The sequence below is a fragment of the Pogona vitticeps genome, chromosome 2 (assembly GCF_051106095.1).
Source record: "Pogona vitticeps strain Pit_001003342236 chromosome 2, PviZW2.1, whole genome shotgun sequence".
NCBI lineage: Eukaryota > Metazoa > Chordata > Lepidosauria > Squamata > Agamidae > Pogona > Pogona vitticeps.
In genome coordinates this window covers 149274033-149292693 of record NC_135784.1, presented here as the reverse complement: position 1 = coordinate 149292693, position 18661 = coordinate 149274033, and the positions used below count along the sequence as shown (strand labels likewise).

Genomic DNA, 18661 nt, shown 5'->3' with positions numbered 1-18661 from the left:
CATGAATCTGGTATCCTCTCTCCTTCCAAGATTTCATTATAAAGCATTTTTAATTTAGGGATCCATATTGATTTAAAGGTTTTATAATATTCCGAACCTAATCCATCAAAACCTGGGGTTTTACCATATTTTAGTTTATTAATTATCTCTATAATCTCTTCCTCTTTTATTTCTTTATCTAAGTCTTTTTTATCGTTCTCTGATATTTCACTCTTAACATTTTCTTTAATATAAGTTTCTATATCTTCTTTTGATGCACTATTACTTTTATATAAATTTTGATAAAAATCTTGTATAATCTTTAATTTTTCTTTCATTAAACTGCAGTTTTTTCCTGTTTTATCTTTAATCACACCAATGTTGTTTTTTGTTCTTTTGGTATGAACCATTCTAGCTAAAAGTTTTGAATTTTTATTACTATGTTCAAAAAAATTCCTTTTAGTGTATATCAGGTCCCTCTGTACTTTTTCTAATTCTAAGCTTTCCAATTCCTTTCTTTTAGCTTGTATCTCTAATAATTTTTTATTGTCTCTATCTATAAAATATTTAGTTTCTAAATCCTTTAATGATTCTTCAATCCTTTTTACATTTCCTTCTCTCAATCTTTTTAATCTACAAGATTCTCTTATAGCAATTCCTCTCATAACAGCTTTCATGGTGTCCCATAACACGCCTATTTTATTCCCACCCGCTTCATTAAATGACCATATTTCCAACCATTCTTTCTTGACTTTGTCTATCACCTCTGTATGTTGAAGAATATTGGAGTCTATCCTCCATCTCCTAGCTTCTCTATAATCTTTCTTCACTTTTATTTCCATCACCATCAATGCATGGTCTGTTATCTTTATCACATTAATATTTGTGTCTACTACTTTTGAAATTAAATTTTGTGATATAAACATAAAATCTATTCTAGAGTAACTTTTATGTACTGCAGAATAATATGTAAACCTCCTTTCATCTCCCTTCAATTCTCTCCATATATCTTTCAGATCAGTAGTATTTATTATCTTACTTAGGGGGGTATCCCTTTTATGCAATTCATCTTTTTTATGTGTAGATTTATCTTTCAACTTATCTAAGACCATGTTGAAATCTCCTGCCATAATCACATATCCTTTCCTAACTTTTTCCATTTCTTTAATGACATGTTTGTAAAATTCTCCTTGGTTCATATTCGGTGCATACACATTTACTAATGTGTATTCTTCTTCCCCCATTTGTCCTTGGATTATCAAATATCTGCCATTACTATCTTTTATTATTTCTTTTACTACAAATTCGCAATGTTTAGATATTAATATTGCTACCCCTCTAGATTTGGATGTCCCAAATGTTTTTTCATATATATGTATATTTTGCAATTTCAGTTCATTGACTCCATCCTTTAATTGATGTGTCTCTTGTAGATAGATAATGTCAACTCTACTTTTTTTTAATAATAATTCTATTTTCCTTCTCTTTAATACAGCTCCTAGGCCTTTCACATTTAAAGTGGCTACTCTTATGTTTTTCCCCATATCTGTTCAATCTTTTGCTTCTTAGTTGGTCCCTTTGTGCAATTCCCAAAACATAAACAAAAACAACTAAAAAAATTAAATTCACTTCTTTCTAATTCTCTATCCCTACCCTTCCTCCCTACATATAAACATTTTTCCTCCCTCCAGCTTCCCCGCATCTCACTAATGTTAAACACGCGATCTGGGAGGGGGGGAGACGCCACTCCCACCAGTCTGGACCCCAGCCGAACCTCCACCTTCTTTTCACCCCACATCATATATTTATTCACATATATATATCCAAATGCCTTCCCTTTTTTATTTGTTCAATCCCATCTTAATCAGACAATCCAGAGCAATAACAAAACGCCGTGTTCAACAAACAGCCCACATTGTTTCTCTTTTCAGCCTCCGGCTTCTCCGGTCAAAAGTGAAAGTGTTTTCTTTTAGATTAAAGACAATGCAGCTACGCTTCAAAAGTCCTTCTATATTTGCCAGAAGTTTTCATAAGGAGTTTAAGAGTTATTTACTCACAGGACCCGCAGGGAGAAAGGCATTTATCTTCATTTTTTAGATATCGGGTGAAGAGACAGATATTCAGCCTTGCTTCGCCATCCTGAAAGAAGAAGAAAGTGAGAAAGAAGGATTGAAATTGGTGTGGGAACAAGATATTGGGAAAAGAATAAATAAAGAAGAATGGAGGAGGATATGGAAAATGAGGATTTTAAGATTGATGTCAGTAAGAATAAAGGAAAATTTTTTAAAACTTAGTTTAAGATGGTATTTAACACCAGTAAAATTAAACAAAATCAACACCAGTCATCCGAATGTCTGCTGGAAATGTGAGAAAGACGTTGGTACATACTTTCATATGTGGTGGGAATGTGAAAAGGTACAAAGTTTCTGGAGACAAATTTTTAAAGAATTAAGTTGTATCTGTGGAAAAGATATAGAATGTAAGGCTGAGATTGCTTTGTTATCAATATATGAGAATGTGGAATATGACAAAATGATTAAAGAATTGATAACTAATTTAATAACAGCAGCTAGATTGATTATTGCTAGACAGTGGAAATTAAAGACTGAATTACAAACTGAAGAATGGTATAAAGAAATATGGAATATAGCATTAAATGATAAATTAACTTGTAATTTAAAGATGAAGAAAGGAGAGTTGAAAAAGAATAATTTTTATGTAATATGGGGCAAATTTTTGGAATATGTGTTAATAAGGGGAAAAGGGAGAGCTCCGAATCAAGAATCTATGCAGTTCTGGAGAGGAGGACAATAGAAGAAGAATGAGAAGAAGAAGAAAAAGAAGAATATGGCAAGAGGTCCCATATATGGTGGTGGGGAACACTGTTATTGTGTTGTAAGTGTATATGTTTTATGTATATGATTTTTTTGTTATAGTTATAAATAAATAAAAAAATATATTTAAAAAAAAAAAAGAAAGACCAGGGGAAACCATAAACACAGTCCCCCACTTAGGCAGTTGATTTTCCCACATTTGGGGAAATCACATGGGTCAGCACATACAAAGTGCAATAGATGAGCCTTACCCTGGGAAAAACACTTTTACAATAATGGTATCTCCCCTGCCAGGTATGAGTTAGAATGGCCCCTCAAAATTCTTCCCCTTTCTGTGCCCTATCCCCCAAAAGGCATGGTGACACCCTGGCTGCACCTCCTGATCAGAACAGGGCTGCACAGTCCCAGTCCTGAAAGAGGCCAAGAGACCTACTCAGTGTTTTGGGGTGCCCCACAGGACCCCCATCAGGGGCTGGAATGTTTGTTTGTTTGTTTGTTTATTTATTTATCTATTTATCTATTTATTTATTTGATTTTTACCCCGCCCCTCTAGACCATGTCTACTCGCACAATCCTCCAGTGCACAGATATTAGCATACCTAATATGCAGGGAAGGCAGGGTAAGCGGGGAAATTCAAGTTTTCAGTTAGTGAAGAGGCTGCTTGTCTGCTTCCTTGCTAGTCCAAGCAGTTAGAGAGCTGGGAGAGAGACCTGGGACTGCCTGGTATTGTCGGTTTAAAATATAAAATTTAGTTTAAAAGCTGCTTGTTTTGGGTTAAACCGTGCTTGGGTGAAAAGGTGCTCCATTTGAGTTGAAACCTGCTTGTGTAGAAACGTGCATGCTTTCCTTTAAAAGCTGCTTGTTTTTTTTTAAAAGCTGCTTGTTTTGGGTTAAACCGTGCTTGGGTGAAAAAGTGCTCGTTTGAGTTGAAACCTGCTTGCCTGGGAAGCGTTTCAGACCAGCGCCGATCAGCTGTTAGGTGGGGAGAGGGGAGGGGGCAGGAGCGGAGAAGAGCACAAAATGGCCACCGGCTGCCTGCTGGCTTTTAGCTGTTTGGGGCTCTTTTTTTACTCTTCTGGGGTCTACCAAGGCACTGTGAAGAGCTGGGCTCAGTCTACAGTACCTGGTAAGTGACTTTCTTTTAATTTTTTAAAAGTTTCGGACCTTTTTTCCCCATAAGAATGCATTAATGAATTTTCAATGCATTCTTATGAAAAATTTGGATTTGACTTGCAAACTTTTCAACTAGTTCTGGGCATCTAATAGAGAATGTATTTCCAAAGGGTGTTGCAGCAAGGAAACTAACTGTGCCTCGTGACTTCTAACTGGATTACAGTACCTGCTTCCTGATTTCAGTTACTATAGTTTGTATTCAGTTTTTTTGGCTCGTCAAGAACATTGTTCATGGCTGTTGTGCCTTGCATGCTATAAATGTTCAATTATGTCAGAAACCCAAGATTTGGTCTTATGCTGAGCATGTGCTACTGCTGGTGAATGGGTTAAGCTTTGTGTTGCTGTTCTTTTGCATAACCTAAAGTAAATAAGGAAAACCAGCTGTCAAATAGTTTAATTCCACTATTTATCATCCACACAACTAAAAGGGACCTCTCAATGCAGTGCCAAATCAGACAAACCATTTCTAACTTAATATAGGCTTGAGCTGTAGATGGGCAGAGTTGCACAACAATCTCATATGTCATTGAGATATTTCTAAAAGCATGTGGAGGAGGTGGATGAAGGGAAATGTAAAATATAGGTAGTGTGGTATAGGTCTTATCACTGGCTGATAATGGTCTATATGTACAGTGGTGCTCCGCATAGCGATGTTAATCCATTCCAGGATTAACGTCGCTATCCGGATTCGTCGCTATGCGGGGGGGGGAACCCACAGGAACGCATTCAACTCCATTTAATGCGTTCCTATGGGGGAAAAACTCACCGGTAAGCGAAGATTCCCCCATCCAGCTGCCATTTTTGCTGCCCGGTAAGCAAGGGCAGGGCATGAAAACGTTGCGGGCAGCCATTTTGCTGATCCGGTAGCCATTTTGGAACCCCCGATCAGCTGTTTTCTAAACATTGCAATGTGAAGATCGATAAGCGAAACGCTTACCAATCATCGCAATGCAATGTTTAGCCTATCTAAACATCACAATGCAATCGCATTAGCGATCACAAAAAATGTGTCGTTATGCAGATTCGTTGTTAAACGGTGCACTTGTTATGCGAGGCACCACTGTACTTGAATTAAATTCATGGTACACAAATTTATGGTACATAAACTAGAGTACACAAAGCTTTAAGTCTCTCCATTTGTTAATGGCAGTGGTAATGGTTCTTAATGCCACTGTTGACTGCTGTTCACTTTACATCGTTCAAATGTTACTCTGTTATAGTTTATTAAATATTTTATTACACTATTTGGTTCAGAATATATTTTCCCTGTTTTCCTCCTCTAAAAATTATGTGCGTCTTAAGGTCCGGTGCGTCTTATGGAGCAAAAAATACGGTAACTATTCTTCGTATCTCTGAGAATCACAAATGTTAGTCATTTCTGTGTCTGCTTGAAATTCCTCTGAACATTCTAGAATTTAAACAGAGATCCATTAGAGTAGCCCCCTGCACATCTTTGTGTGTCCCAGAGTCATCCCTAAGCTCCTTCAAGGTGCCTTTGAGGAAGTTTCTAAGGAACCTTGCCAGAGATTTTTCCTTCCCTTCCCCACAAAAAATCTTTTCGTCACTCTCATCATTTATTGTCTTCAATTCATGTTCATGATTTACCTCCCTTTACATTTTTTTTCTTTCCTTCTTTGTTTCTACTAAGGCCTTCCATTTTTTGTCATTGTTATCATCATTTCCCCCATCTTCTCACCTTCTCCGTTCTTACTAAAACTTCTTTTTTTCTTGATTATAATATTCTCTGAATTGCTTATGGTCCATTCAGAAAGTGCATTTTACGTGGAAATAAGATTTCCCCCTTACCAGTGGGCAGTCAAAATGCCCCTACTGTTTTGTTGAGGGGCACCAGATGGAATTGTGTCAACATTGCCAAAATGTACTAGAAAAGCAATTAGTAATTGGCAATTTTGTTTGAAATTACACCTTTAGGAGAAATCTCTTTAAGCAGTGGGATCAGTCCCACAAGACTCACCTACAGCACCACTGTTGCCTACTTTGGAAGCAGCTCCCAAATATTCTATGATGGATCCTGCTTACTCTGAACCTATTCCAACCACTCAAGCTGATCAACTTTCAATGGTGTGAAGCACCACAATTGCCAAGCCTCTCCACTGAGAACTTACCATCGATTTTGGCAGACTCTCCAGCTACCCAGGACCACAGTCAATTAGTTTCAACACTCCTGGCTCATTCATTGCCTTCACTGGTACTGAGTCTTATTATCAGAACCAACAAAGATACTGGGCATGAATTACCAGCTTGGGAATTGAGAGCCACAAAATTGAAATTGAGAGTCTCTAATCCAACGAAAGAACAGCATTTTGATTCAATGGCTTCTCCCGAGCCCCATCGTCACCATACTCTAGCCTCCCCTTTGTCATCTAAGTGAATTGGACACAGGTGTTCAACACTGACATCATCTCAACATCAGTCCTTGCTGCTGGAGCCAAATTCTGGACATAGACAAATAGGAAAAACACTTAGTACCTTGCCTTTCTCTTCCTTTTCAGGATCCAACCATGACAGTGGCCCTTGATGCTGAAGTGCTATATGGAAGACTACTGCTAATCCTCCTTTTGCTGATATGGGTGCTTCTGTTAAGCCAGTGCAAATGAAAGAGCCTGATAAAAGTTCTGGCAAAAATATCCTTACTATGTATTCTTCTGAATCCTGTCAGCAACCCACTGCCTCCAGACGTCCTATTGAAAAATAACCCATCTGCAGTGAAGGCTCTCGATACACTATGTCTGCCTCTCACACAGAGTCATTGGAGGACCTCTTGTATGCTCTAATGGGCACTGTGAAGTCTTACGTGGGTGATGTCCACCTCCCTTTACCTTCTGAAAATCTCCATCCTTACATGTATTTGATTATGAGGCTGGCAAAATCTCTCCACCAGAATATTGTCTCCACCCAGACCTCAACAAATAAATAAGGATGCTTTCACTCCAGTTCACATCTCCATGCTACCATCTCTCATTGATCTTACCAAAGAGACTTCCAGAAGGATTAAGAGTCTTGGCAGAATTTACTATGAGGATACCACTTTCCCGTTCAAACACCTACAGCTGAAGGAGTCCAGGTAATTGACATTTGTAAAGTGGCAACATGGTCTAAACCCTCAATGTTCATCAAGCATTATAGGTTGATGTCAGGGCTAAGCTTGATGGAAGCACTCAGCAGAGCAGGGATTTCTTCTGTGTTGGCGTGACATCCCACCAACTGGTAAGTGATCTTGCTACTCACCCATATGCGTGATTCATGGACTTCAAATGGCCATGTGTGGATTCATACAATTCACCCATTCTCCCCGCAGTCTGCCATGCTACCTGAGTGTTCCATATATAGTGGCAGACTAACAGAACTGATGGATGGCTCTGGGATGCATGGACATGTACAGTAGGGAGATTACTCTAGCAGATCTCCATTTAAGACATAGAATATTCCGAGGAGTTTTGCGCAGGCATAGAAGCAACTCATATGTGTGAATTCATGAATGACCACTCAAAGAACTACAGCTATAGTTAAGCAACCAGTCCTTATAACACTGTTAATGTCTTGATGTGATTGTAACTGATATATCAGCCTAAGCTGATCAAAGATTTTCAGAATCACTCAAGCCACCTGTGCATCTAATGAGTATAATCCTTAACCCTTAGGGCAAGGTATGAGCAACTTGTGACCTTCCATATATTCCCATGAGCCTTAGATAGCATCAATTACGGTGATGTACAATGGGAACCTCAGTCCACCTATATACAGAGGCGTACAGGTTGTCCAGCCCTGCTTTAGGAAAGATGCAGCCTCCACCAGAACGAGCCAAATGCAACTTAACCCAACAGATGAACCACCCACAAGTTCCTCTGGATTGAGACTTCATTGGCTCTCATCTAATCTATTGCTGTGCCAAAACACAGGTTCAAAACTGCCTTATCTGAAAAGGCATAAAAGAGTTGTCCATCTAGAACAATCAACAAATTCTGCAAATAGTATTCAGGAACAAAGACTGCACCCTAAACAAAAAAATCATCAAACTCTAATATTATTGGGAGAGTAAAGGCAAATCTTTCATATCGCTTTTGAAATAAAGGAAAGCCCAATGAAATGAAAATGTGTAAATGGTAGATTTGTCAAGAAACAGAGGAAATCTATTTTAAAAAGTAACCATTCCATTTTATTCCAAAGTGCAAAATGAAAACAGAAGTGATAATTGCAAGAGAACTATGATTCAATGGCACATTGAGTTTGCCAGTTAAATGTTTATTATTTCAACTTGCTCAAGTTGATTTTTTATGACTGTTGGATGTCTACAATGTTCAGCCCAACTTTTTTGTATCTCTGCCAGTTAACTAAATTTGTTCTAAAACAACCATGATGCATGGTTGGTTGGTAATCACAGACAACCTTTGCCATGTGCTGTTCTTAAAGAAAACTTGATTGTGTGTTATGGATAAAATACGTTACACAACTATTGATATCATAATGCTATAATGGATATGCTTGCTATAGATTCAAGAGTTTAGATAATAGCTATTGGCAAGAATCCTATTAGCTATGCCTGCCAGCATAACTCCATCAGCGTGAAGCTCAGCTGTGAATTGCTGCAAATTAAGAAGTTGATATAGGCATTTGATGCTGCATACCAGTTGTATGACTTGGTGTGCACTTTTCCAGTTGGATTCTGGCCATTGAATTTCAGTGAGATGTTTTGACTTGGATCCAGAGATGTACTGTGTGAGTGGAAAGGCACTAGCAGCATCAAATTTTCCTAATTTTCTTGATTACACTGCACTCACCTATACCCCATAGCATGCCACTGCCGAGGGTATTTTGCTAATCCAGAGCACAGTGAGGCACAGTGTAGCATAGAATATATCTTGAATATATTGGTTACAGGCAAGATTATATTTGTTTTTTATATTTATTTGCTTATTTTGCTAAGTCATCAATAAATGAATTGCTGATCAAAACCTTAGAGATGAAAAAATAAGTAAAGTGACTCTACTATTCAAAGGATTTTGAGGCACAATAGTATTATCCATCCATAAGCGGACTCCATTTAGTATTTACTGGTAAAATACTTGGTTTTGCAAGGGTTGGAGTAGTAGCCCATTGTTTAATGCATCAAACTTATCAAACAACGCTGTTCCGCCGTTTTTCACGCTGTATTCCGCCTGCCTTCTCTGGGTGAAGCTGCAGCCACTGGCATCCTTACATACAATTTCTGCCATGGCATACCTCCAGAGGATTCGGCCATGCTGTGCTCATGTGGAGGTTGTGTTCTAGCAAAAGTAGCAGCTGTTTAATTCTATCCCTCTAAGTACTCCCCTCCTCTGCAACAGCCCCAGCCAAGTTGAAACTGCATTGACTACAAAGTTTTGTGATGATTAGTGATTGAAGATTATAGTGCAGGCTTGAAACAAAGTGGCATGTTCAAATTAATCTATATTACCAAGTTCGTAAGTCGAGGGTTGATTGTACGGAGAACAAAATTACTGTCAAGTACTGTACAGTATGTTTATGCCACTTTTCAGAAGCCTAGATTTAATGGTTTTGAAAACATGGATCTCCCAGATTGACCGAAAAATGACATATTTTATTATGAATTACAAAGAACACTGCTATTTGAATCAATGAAAATAAGTTGCTTTTATAAAATTTCTTTGTTTGTTTTCTTAAAGCTAAATGGACATGAAGATGGAAATAGAATTGTCCATCCTAATGTGGTCATAAAATGCCCAGTTCTTTGGTCATTTAGTGCAGGCAGAGGTGGACAGCCTCCTAAGGTCCAAAGCTACCCAGAACCACCTCTAGACATTGGAGGGCTCCACCTGTTTCCATGCCAAACTACCATCCAAAAGATTTTTATTTTTAAGAAGTTTTTTTGCTGAAAACTCACCTTCATAACTCTCTAGTGGCAATTTAAATATATGGGGGTGGGGGGTGGAGAGGACTCCAAAGGTGCTGGTGGGGCACAAGTGTTGTCTCCTGCACTGCCTAGAGGGCACAAGGGGGGGGGGAATTCATTTTTTAAAAATTACATTTATGGGGCAGTCTGAAGGGCATTTTTCAGCTCCAGGGGCAGCTTAAGGCCAATCTGTAGTCAAGCCTTGGCTCATGTTATTTCGATCCCAATGGGTTCAGGTAGCTGGTTCAAGACTGAGTCAGCCTTCCATCCTTCTGAGGTCAGTAAATGAATGAATACCCAAATCTCTGCCGGGGGGGGTGGGGGGGAAGGGCGCAATGTGTAGCCAGCATTATTAAATTGCAAACTGCCCAGACAACGCTTTAGCTCTATGAAGTCTGAAGAATGCCGACTAGGATTTCTTATTTGCTTTTCTTAGTGCTTACTACAAAGTTGAGTGGTGCATAAGTATTTATATTAAATAAATAAAGAACTAAAGAAATGCAGCATAAGTTCATTGTTGTAAATTGAGTAGGCCTCTCCCATGTGTAACAGCCTGGCAGACTGTAGCTGCCACTGTTCAGGGGATGAAGGCATGTCAGTGAGATGGGAGGTGGGGCTGTGGGGCTTGTTGGCATTATTTCTCCTGTGCCCAGTGGTCTGCTGCACTTCAGGCTTGTGCATGGCATTTTCTTTTAGCAGGGAACTGCTGCTACCATAGTTAAGAAGTAATCTCAAGGTTTCCAAAGACATTTTTTACACACTTCCGTTTAAAGATATTGCTGGTGGCAGTGTTACATGCCATCAAATTGCCTCTGACTTACGTTGATTCTAGGAATGGGCAATCTCCAAAATGTCCTGTCCTCAACAGTCCTGCTCAGCCCTTATAAACTCAAAGCTGTGAGTTCCTTTACAGTGTCAGTCCCTTTCGTACTTGTTATTCCTCTTTTTCCGTCTTCCCCAGCATTATTATATTTTCTAAAGAATCCTGCTTCCTCGTGATGTGCCCAAAGTAGGACAGCCTCAGTTTCATAATTTTTACCTCCAGGGATAGTTTAGGCTTGATTTGTTCTCTGATCCGCTTTTTTGTCTCCCTGGCAGTCTGCAAAGCTCCTCCAGCACCAAATTTCAAACAGATCCATTTTTTTTCCTGTCAGCCTTCTTTACTGTCCAGCTTTCACACCCATGCATAGTGATATTGAGTATGGATGATCCTGGCCTTGGTCTCCAGGGACACATTTTTATACTTAGTGGTTTAGGGGACAAACATAAAAATATAGGAATACTCATTTCATCTTTTAGGAATGTAACATTCATTTGTTGTTTGTGTTTATCTCTATTTCTTCTTTTACATATTCCTTCCTACAAGTTCTAAACCCTCTCACTACTAGGCCCTTACCACTCCTGTGTTCCAGGATAACAAAGCTGGTAGAAAAAAATATTAAAAAGTAGTAATCCTCTATAGCACAACTAACATACTTTCAGTCTTATTATTGCAGTAGGAAAGTTAGATTCAATTTCCTGCAATTCTCCCCCCCCCCCCGCTCAGCTTTGTGCTTTTTTCTCAATTTCTCACCCCTCGTCCAGATAATCAGGTACCTCCCTTCATGAATCTCTGGATGTAACCAAACCTGAAGTGCAGAATAGAAAACCCTTACATTATCTGTTTGCATGTTATACTTTGAAGCCATATAACTCTCTTGCCAATTGCTCTTGGCATCCATTATTTCTGTATACCAGAAGCATTTAGAATCATGCATTGTATCTCATCAAATGAAAACACAGATAGACGTTTACCACTTCTTTTGTTGCTTCAACGAGACTGAGGCCGCAATCCTCAGTCATTTTTGGGCTGGGCTAAAGAAGTAGTCCATAATTTATGGCCATGTCTTGCTACGTCCTGGGGTAATGTTCTTCCTTTGTTCATAGCAAGATGAGATTTTCACACTACTTCAGTCATACAGTACTTTGAAGAATGTAGTGGATTTCTGGGTGCAACTGCAAATGCCCCTTGAATTCAGTGATTGACTACCTACCAATACCTTTACAGATCTACTACAAAGATTAGTAAAAGGAGCTTAGTACTGACCTGGAGACTCAGCATGCTTCCTCGCTCAGTCCACAGGCAAAGGAACATCAGCTCTTACAAGATTCAGTTTTGATATTGCTATCACTATCAGCATCTTTCCTGCTTCTCTTGGTTTTCTAAAACTTGTTTTCTGCCATATCTCCTGCCATAAATCTCATTAGAGTACAGCTGATATACTTTTAGCAACACATTAAGCCCAGTGCATCTTTAGCACTTATTGTCTTTGTCCTCTTCTGTTCTTTTTCCAGGTCAGTGTCTTTGTAGTGGTGATATAAGATTCTGAATAGAATAATCACTCTATGGCCATGTATGGAGTTAAAGCTGTCAGGTTCATATGGAGAAATCTGCAGAGTTCACCAAAAGCTAGTCCTACTCCGACCATTCCAAAAAAGAGCTTTTAACTTACTTTCTTCTTTGTGGTGTCCTTGTATCCATACAAATGGGGTTTGTGCTTGTGTGAACACCGGTTCGGAAAGTTCCAGAGCCGCAAAAGCATATTTGCCTATACCATGCAAGTACAGCTCTGCTCTCCTTACCTGAAGCTCACCACCTGGAGGATATTCCCTCCTCACTAACATTCTGAGACAGCCTGGAATCCATCCACAACCCACTTCTGCAGCTATAATTGGAAAAATTTCCAACTTTACAAATCTTCACGTGATCTGCCAGACTCTCTCTTCACCGTCTACCTTCTCATACCTCAAGCAACAGGGCCTTTCCATCTTCTCTGTAAAGGTCTGTCTTGCAGCTATTGTAGCACACCAACTGGCCAGTCTGTCTTCCTCCTGCTTCTTTATACACCAGTTAAGAGGTTTCTGAAGGGTCTTTAAAAATGCCCAACCCTGATGTGTGGCCCCCACAAGACCCTTGGCCTCTCTCACGGGTTTTGTCTCAGCTCACCAGACATCCTTTCAAGCCACTAGCGATAACAGGCATCCGTCTCCTGACCTTTAAGACAGCCCTTCTGGTGGCCCTCATGTCTGCTTGGTGAGCAACAGAACTGACAGCCCTCCACTGTGACTCTCCATACCTGGTTTTCTCCCGTGACTAGGCCACCCTTCATACAGATATAACCTTTCTGCTCATTTTCACATATCAAAACTTCAGATTCTTCCTAACTTTTATCCTTCATGACAGAAAGACCTCAAATGCTCACTTTACTCCCTGCATGTTAGGAGGGCCCTGGTGTTCTACCTGGACAGAAGAAAAGACTTCAGGCAAGCAAACAGGCTTTTGGTCTCCTACCAGGGTCCCAAAAAAAGGGACATTCAGTCTCCTTCAAGAGTTTTTCCAAATGGATATTTTGGCCGTTTCCCTCACTTACCAGCTGGCCAACAAGCCATGCTTAGAACTCTCTGTACTCTCTCCACCTGGGGAGTCTCCGGTCCTGCTGCATTCCTACATGGCATAGACCTACAAGACATTTGCCAAGTGGCTACATGGTCATGATCTCTGACATTTGTCACTCATTGCAGATTAATGCTCTGAAAGATGTTTCCTTTGGCTGGGCTCTTCTATCCCGTTTTGGCTTAACTCTCACCTCCAAACTTTAGCTTGCCAGTCACCCCATTTGTGTGCATACATGGATACCACGAAGAATATATGGTAACTCATCATACTTACGGTTCTTTGAGTGGTGATCCATGTATCCACACAATCCACCCACCTCCCCTCTGTCTTGCAGTGGACAATTGGGAGTGAGGAGAGCAGGGCCTCGCATGCATGATATAGGCAAATACACTTTTGCTGAGGTTCAGGAACTTTCCGCAAAGCATTCATGTAGGCACAAACTCCATTTGTATGGATAAATGGATCACCACTCGAAGAACCATAGTTACGGTGAGTAACCATGTCGTATGTTTGATGGAGAGCAGGGCCATAACCCTCCTGACTGAAGTTCATTCCTGAGCCACTGCTGAAGTATCTGTGCAACATGTTAGGTGGGTTCCACATTAAATAATATTTAATATGTAAGAGATAGAATTAGTCTCTTACACTAATTCTGTTTCAGAAGCTTTGTAGCTTAAATTAAGTAGCATTAAACTTAATTTTTATGGTACATTACAAGTAGTGAAAACTTTCCACATAGATTATTTCCATCAACTTTGTGTAATGTCAGCAGTTATTAATATTTCCTCATGATATATTGCAAAGGAAAGTTGCAGCACAACCAGAAAACAGCGGCAAGCTAGACGTTTGTCAGGTATCTATAGACATTTGAGTGAAGTTACAGTCATGTTTGATGTCACAGTGCTTGTAACAGAGACATGGAATAGAAAGTATGAATGAAATGAGAACTATGATAATTTTCTGGAAGTGATTTTCTCCCTACTTCTTTTATTCAAATGGAAAGATTATGTAAGTAGATAGTTTTTGAACCAATGGAAAAGCACTGGAAAGGTCTAGACTGGTAGATAGCAGTTAGAAAGAGGCTTACATTGAAGCTTAACCTTGGCAATCAGGCACTGTCTCAGAAAGGTAGAAAGGTCAGCAGGTAGCTGCCATAACAAACACAGATAGTTGAAACAATTTGGGCAGCTAGAAACAGGAAGTGGAAGGAGGATAAGAGAGATAGAAAGGCATGTAAACAAAGCTGAAAAGCACTAAGTAAACTTGGATTAAAGGAAGAGGGCAAATTTTTGATAAGAACATTAAGTGGTTGTGCCAGGGTTCATGCAATGATTATATTTTCTACAATGTCAGTTATTTATTTTTCCCCCATTAGGGAAGGGCACATTGAAGACGGAGCTTTTCTTTTTACAGGGCACAATAAATAAACTTTAGTGCTGGAGGTGTCTAGAAACAATTGAAGATTTTGGTGCCTTTTAGAGGACAGAATTGCTTGTAACACTTTACGTTAGGAACTGCCAGCACTAGATTATTTAGTAAAAGAGGAAGAAATACTGTATACGAAAGCTTAGTATTTCAGAAGGAAAGGGTGAAAAGTAGCAGTTTCCTGATAACTCTTAGTTATCTGCTCAAGTAAGCTGTGACTTTCTCATCCTATGGTTTAAATCTCATTGACTCCTGCATGTATTTAAAAGGAGGGAGCAAACATCTTCTGTTGATATCACCACTATTTCTACAGGATACAGCATCATTTCAATATCAAAAATAAAACCTTGGTAATGTATGGAACTGAGGAAGTAGCTGAGGAAACTTAGCTAAAAACCTGTTGCAGATTGGTAACAGAAGCGGGCAAGGGACTTTTGGGGGGTATGTTTTTTCGCTAGACATTGACTTTTTGCGATCACTATAGCGATTCGCAAAACAGTGATTCCTATGGGGGAATTTCGCTGGACAATGTTTAGTCCCTGATTTTCGCTAGACAGCTCCCTCCGCGCTCGCAAAACAGGTGTTTTCGGGACCTAAGCTTCTCAAGACAGCGATTTAAACAGCTGATCGGCAGTTCGCAAAGCGGCTTTCCTATGGCTGATCTTCGCTAGACAATGACAATTCTTCCCCATTGGAAAGCATTAAACAGGTTTCAGTGCATTCCAATGGGGAAATGCTTTTTGCTAGATGATGATTTCGCTAAACAGCGATTTCAGTGGAATGGATTATCATTGTCTAGCGAGGCACCACTGTATATTCAACTCCTTGCATTTTCAGGCTAACAAAGTAGGCATTTGGATGCTGGACCAGCACTGGATAGAAGCCCTGGACAGAAAAGTCTACATTCAGTCCATAAAATACCTTCTAAAGTTAGTCCCAGAATAACCAAATTGATGAATGCCAGCATGCAGTAAAGTCACCAAGAAATGTGGGCTCCATAACAAATATCCAGTGTATACCTAAGTCCTTGGTGGCTGGTGACTTTATTCATTATCTATCTATCTATCTATCTATCTATCTATCTATCTATCTATCTATCTATCTATCTATCTATCTATCTATCTATCTATCTATCTATCTATCTATCTGTCTGTCTGTCTGTCTGTCTGTCTGTCTGTCTGTCTGACTGACTGACTGACTGACTGACTGACTGACTGACTGACTGACTGACTGACTGACTGACTAATCTAGCTAGCTATGGGGGTGTCCTTCTTTTCTAGAGTTGGCCAAGTTATACTCTGCACTTGCCAGATAGATAAGCATGTTCTTTCAACAATCATCAGCATAATTTTAAAGGATAATTTGCAGTGTGTGTGTGTGTGATGATTCTTTGTAGAATGCCCCCTTACTTTCATTACATTCATCAGATAATTAATTTGGTCAGTAATGGAAACCTGTCCTCTATTATCTGTGCATAGATGACTTTTCAATTCAATTGGTGTGATGTATTTATGAGTTTAGAAGCAGAAGAATTTCCATCCCTGTCTTCTTAGGAGTCTCTATTACCATTTGCAAGGATCGTCCCTGTCTTCTCCAATGGAGGTATGGAGAGCACCACAAATAGCAAGTAGGAAGGAGAGGAAGTGGCAGACTGGCCAGCTGAGTGATGGACCCATGGAGATTCAAATGGGGTGGCCGTTGGCGATAGTTTTGCCTCTGCAAATGGAGCAGGTGTTCCATGAGCTTTGGTTAGGCAAGATATGAGAAAAACATTTGGATGTGCTTTATTTGGAGGGAAGTGAAGAAAGGATAGGAGTTGGGGAATCAATTAAGTGACAGGGACTTTTAATTTGGAGCTCCAACATTTGGAGTCCTTGGACAGGTCCCTTGTTTTTGAGCCTCATTGTTCTTTGTGTAAAATCAGTGTTGTTGCAGCAAATGTGGAAAAAGAAGATGTGGCATAAGTGGAGCCTGGTAGCCACTTTGTGACTGTAGATAACTTGATTCCAACCCTCTTCCAGGCCATCAGTGGCACAGTTTAAAAGCAGAGCATGAGAGCAGCAGCATTTGCATAACACTTTTTTCCTCACTTGTTTTTCATAGGTGAAGTTCATCTGGACATATAGGTCCACTCTAACTATGTTGTTGTTTAGTCATTTAGTCATGTCCAACTCTTCCTGAACCCATGGACCAGAGCACACCAGGCCCTCCTGTCTTCCACTGCCTCCCAGAGTTGGATCAAATTCATGTTGGCAGCTTCAATGACACTGTCCAACCATCTCGTCCTCTGTCGTCCCCTTCTCCTCTTGCCTTCACACTTTCCCAACATCAGGGTCTTATAAATTGACTCTAACTATAATGACTATTAAACTGTTACAGCAAGTTAGCATGCACCTCAGTACTCATATTCCATATGTAAAGTCTAGGAGCTGTGCAAGGTTGAATGTTTTTTTTAACCCTCTTTTAAAAAGGGATGGAAACAAAGCCAATTTTTTGTTTCTTCCAGCTGCTTGGAACATCATTTACTCTCCAACTGGACATTTCTGAAAATTAGGCTTTGATCCTAAAGCATTTTCTTGGGCTTCGTTTCCATTCTGTTGGAGCTGAGCCAGAAAATGTGTGACTTTAATTGGTTGTAATTCTGAGCCATCATTTCTACTTCAAGTTTATTGCTAGTCAGTTCTTACATATTGAAGCCTCAGATCCCCTTACTTATCCTAAGTGACTAGCAAAAGCTTTTTAAATAGTGTGCACTTGCAAAGTTCTGCTGTGCATTGGCCACTTGATCTTAAGCAAGGGAAGTATCTTGATTTTATTTTCCTGTGGATAAGAATGGAGGATGCAGTGTGTGATTTAACATACTTCTATTCCATTGGTTATATATCTACAACAAAGAGCCTTGTGATACCTTAAAGTTAATTGTTGCTGGACCTGTTTTTAAAAATCGATCTGTTCTGCCTTTCAGCAGTGGGCATAGGGGATAGCGTTGTGAGGTCACATTTTGGATGCAATGGTTGACTAACTATGCTGTTTTTGTATATGTGGTACCTCTTCTCATGTAGATTTTCCCAGCTCTTGCTGGCCTCAGATTTATGTAACTAAACACATATAGACAGGTACAAAGATGAGCATTCCTTTGAAGTTATTTGAAGTCTTGGCTTTTGTCCCTTATATATGGTGCTGGGATTGTTTCACAACTTGTCATGGCATGGTGAAAGAGGTCATGGTGAGACATTGCACGCGGATCTGGCTGAAGCTGACTGCTAAGGATCTTGTCATGGCAACCAAGAATGAGCCTACAGAGGTCCAGGGTCCTGTCTGCAGGAGCAATAAGAAACTAGGAGGCCATTGTCCTCTCAGACAACACTCACCTTATTTTCCAGTTTAACAGATTCTGTGGCCATGCAAGCAACCATCTTGTCTGCATCTGCAGGAACCTGAGTAACATTTATGTGTGCTTGCATAGATAGGAGAGCTGCTATTAACTTGTGGCAATTATGCCCTGCTGGACATATACTGTAGGTGGAAAAACTCTCAGGGCCACTTAACATATCAATAAAAAGACTAGACAGTCTCTGCCACCAGGCATATAAATTGACAAAATATAAAACCAAAGCAAAAGGAAATGAGGGGATGGGGCGGGGAGAAGAAAACAAGAAAACTGAGGCACACATTCTTAATGTCACAAGATTTTTTTTTCATCCTGATGGAATAGCTGCTGAGTGAGTCTTCTATTTTCCCCTTATTTTCCTTGACTTGTTCATGGAGCTGGTTTTGCAGGCAGTTTAATCATAAATCAGCTTTCTCTCTCCCCATGTCATTTAGTCTGTTAGGATAGCTGCAAGACAACAAGAGATGCCTGCCTGAGAGTGTGACTACACTGAAAAGCCATTCATTCAAAT

General features: G+C 39.8%; 1 protein-coding gene and 1 pseudogene across 8 annotated transcripts in view; one reads left to right on the top strand and one right to left on the bottom strand.

Moving 5' to 3' along the window:
• Positions 1–18661, top strand: part of CEP112 (centrosomal protein 112) — a 455788-nt gene that overhangs the window by 408612 nt on the left and 28515 nt on the right. The window lies entirely within an intron of this gene.
• On the bottom strand, positions 2961–3115 carry LOC140705169 (U1 spliceosomal RNA; annotated as a pseudogene).